Genomic DNA, 3,596 nt, shown 5'->3' with positions numbered 1-3,596 from the left:
GAAGGTGCTAGCCACCCAAAGTGCTTCTCATCACAACATGAACATAAATGGGCATTTCAAACTCTTTTTTGTGTATCACATCAGCTAACGTCTCATTGGCCAATCCCAGGCATGCTGAAATCAAACTCAAGAAATAGGGAAGTACACTTCTCCCATGTCAGTGGTGGAAATGGAATGGGCATTTTAAATGCTTGTAATAGTTACCTACTATAGCCCAACCCCTTTTTAATATATTTTATGTCATTCTCACATACAAAATAAATTCTCCCACTTCCAAGACCCTTGAAGCTTTCATCAAAATTACAACATCAGGCTCAAAAATCAAGATGTTTATGATCAACTCAAATCCACTTGCAGTTTCTCTTCCTTTTAAGACCTATTAATTACAAAGACAAGTTTTCTTTTTCATGCACCAGAACAGAGAAGCTACATTACTATATAAATGCTATCATTTTGAAACAGAAATCACTAAACAATGGGAATTCTGAAATCCTACTCAGAAAATGTCAGATTTACTTTTCCTGAAAGTTGAAAATATTCTTTGATTAGGCTCTCCTCCCCAGCCCCAGAAGTGGCTCCTTAGCTTATAGTTTTCCACCACATTTGATTCTGGTCTTCAGACCGTCAATCCTTTTCTATACCCTCCTTGGAAATTATTGAGGAGGGCACTGGAGGTCACATCATTCTGCTTGTAGAGTGTTGGGGACACATCTTTTACAGAATAATCTCTTTTAGTCCAGAGACTATTGATATGATTTTACTAGTACTAACCTCTCAAAAACTTTATGAGTTTTCTATGTATCTAATTCATCCAATCCTATGTGCCAAAAAGCCACACCTACAACACTTTTCAATACAGGCACTTCTCTCTCTAGACTTAATGTCTGATATTTGGGACACATCAGGTTGATGGGGGACCATGCTCCTACAATTTTTAGTAGCTTTTTTGTCACAATGAAAGCATATACTAGAACAGAGTTTCCTTAAACACACCAAGTCATTTCTGCCTCAAGACTTTTGTACTAACTATCCCTTAAAACAGAGACATTCTTCTCTTCACCCTTTGCCTGGCTAGCTCCTTCTTGCAATTTAAATCTCAGCTTTTTTTTTTTTTTTTAAATGAGACAGATTCTTACTTTGTTGTCCTTGGTAGAATGCCGTGGCCTCATAGCTTACAGCAACCTCAAAGTCTTGAACTTAAGCAATTCTCTTGCCTCAGCCTCCCAAGTAGCTGGGACTACAGGCACCTGCCACAATGCCAACCTATTTTTAGAGATGAGGTCTCTCTCTGGCTCAGGCTGAACTGAGGTGATCCACCCCCCTCAGCCTCCCAGAGTTCTAGGATTACTGAGCCACCATGCCCAGCTCCCAAATCTCAGCTTCAACACCATCTCCTCTCCTCAAAGTGGCTCTTTCTAACTTTCAACTAAAATGGCCCCAGGAACTCTCTACCCTATCATTCTGCTAAATTTTCTTTTTAGTACTTATCAGTAGTGGATACTCCTTATATGTTTGTTTGTAGCGTTTGCTAGGTCTGTCTCCTTCACTGTTTCCTCCCACTAAGATCTGTGAAATGCAAAAGTGTGTCTATCTAATCTACTGCTACATCTTAGGAGATGTATCAGTGACCAAAGTTCTCTTGACTAAATAAGTTAATAATGAACAAACATGAAGAGTCTGAGATATATAATTGTAGATTATATATATGGATATATATAGATATCTCAGACTATACCTAGTAACTGACATAATGAGTATGAATTAGTGTTCTCAAGAAAGGAGTATCAGTTGAGACTCAATCCTAGGATAAAACCCTGAAAATACCAACATTTATTCCAGCAGGCAGGGAGAAGCAAAAGAGTTAATGAAAGAACTTGTAAAAAAAAAGAAGAAGAAGAAGAATGGTCAGACTGGACAGTTGTGGTTCAAAAACAAAACAGCAGTGCCTACTAGGCCTGTCTCCTTTGCTGCCTCTCCTGAGATTTGGAGAGAGAGTTGCTTTATTGGCCATGGGTCAGAGTAAAGCAATCAGAAAGAGAATCAAGGGGAGATTTATCTGTCAGTTAATTCTTTCAATTTTTCTGAGCACCAGAAAAAGTAAGGCCCTGGTCTAGGCAAATTTTTATAATGGAAAGAATGTGAAATTTGGTCACGTTGGGGAGATATGCACCATTAATTAGCTGTGTCATCTTCAACAAACCACTACACTATCCCAGCTCTCTGTTTCTTTGTCTAAAAGTGGGGAGGGGAATACCTGCCACAAGGACTGTTTTGGGGATTTAGTAAGATTATGCACACGAGCCCCCAGCACAGAGCAGGCACTCAGTGAATTCGCTCCTTCCTAGGCAGCGTGGAAGATGAGAGCAGGTAACAGCATGATCTGGGCTGTGGAAACAACTGGAGAGGATGTGAGTGGCCCTGACAGAAATAAAGTTCAAAGACTACAGAAATGCACAGGAAAGTGAAATCCTATGGCACCCATGGTCATGAAACAAGCACCATCCAAGACTGTTGTGAAAGGGCAAGAAAGGACTTAGAAAATGAAAATGTCTTTCTTATAAAGAGAACTCAAATGTTGACACTCATGGGCTCCTCATGGTCATCATGCTGGAGGGCAGGGGTCTGGGAGTGGGGTTCAAAGGCAATGAGAGGATCAGAAAAGTGGATGGTAGCACAGGTCACTTCATGATATCCATCAGAGAATAGTAACTGGACATTGTGGCAAAATTAACTGCAAAATAAATGCAATTTCAGCCTTACATTTTAACATGGTAAGTTTTATTTTGTTATTGTTTGTTTTTATTTGGGGGGGGTTATATATTCTAGTCACAGTAGAAACATTATTGGAAAAGTAAAAACTCTTTATCCTTGATTATTTGAACCAAAGTCAAAATGAGAACTACCATGAATGCTAGCATGTTTTTTTCTATGTGGAATTGGATGCATCTTGCTCCAATGGAATTCTGAAATGAGGTCAACTTCTGGCAGGTCACACGACTAACTCTATTAAGCCACTGTTCTGTGATCGGCTCCATATGCGTCACCCTTCTGCTGGGTAATTTTGTGCTTAGTCTAAAGATGTTATGAAAAATAGTAAAATTTTGGTACATTGTCAAAGGTCACATAGTATTATAAAAATCAAGATACAAATGTATGATTGGCTCAAAATCTGAGAGCAAAATATCTCCTCACTTAGAGTTTATCAAAAAATTCTTTTAGTGCTCGCTTTGGCAGCACATATACTAAAATTGGAACGATACAGAGAAGATTAGCATGGCCCCTGCGCAAGGATGACACGCAAATTCGTGAAACGTTCCATATTTTTTAAATATGCTTATTAAACATTAAAAAAATATTCTTTTAGTTCTCCAAGTAAAGCTCACTCAGGAAAAAGAAAATTATCCTTGCAGTACATGAGCTTGAGTCTATACCTTGGATGAGGAAAAAATTAAAAAATAGCTATAAAAGGCATCTTGAAGTCAATGGGGAAATTTAAATACACAATAGATTGTTTTATGGAATTACTATTCATTTCTTAAGGATGACTTTTTAAGTTAGGAGAATTTCCTAATTCTGAAAAGATACAAGTGTCACAG

At 38.3% G+C, this 3,596-nt stretch overlaps 1 non-coding gene across 1 annotated transcript; it reads left to right on the top strand.

Moving 5' to 3' along the window:
* Window positions 1-3,218: 3,218 nt before the first annotated feature.
* Window positions 3,219-3,325, top strand: LOC128586860 (U6 spliceosomal RNA). The gene has a single exon (XR_008380320.1). It is a non-coding gene; the product is annotated as a U6 spliceosomal RNA (small nuclear RNA).
* The last annotated feature ends 271 nt before the right edge of the window (window positions 3,326-3,596 follow it).

This window comes from Nycticebus coucang, chromosome 5 (genome assembly GCF_027406575.1).
Source record: "Nycticebus coucang isolate mNycCou1 chromosome 5, mNycCou1.pri, whole genome shotgun sequence".
Classification (NCBI taxonomy): Eukaryota; Metazoa; Chordata; class Mammalia; order Primates; family Lorisidae; genus Nycticebus; species Nycticebus coucang.
This window is presented reverse-complemented; position numbering and strand designations above follow the sequence as displayed.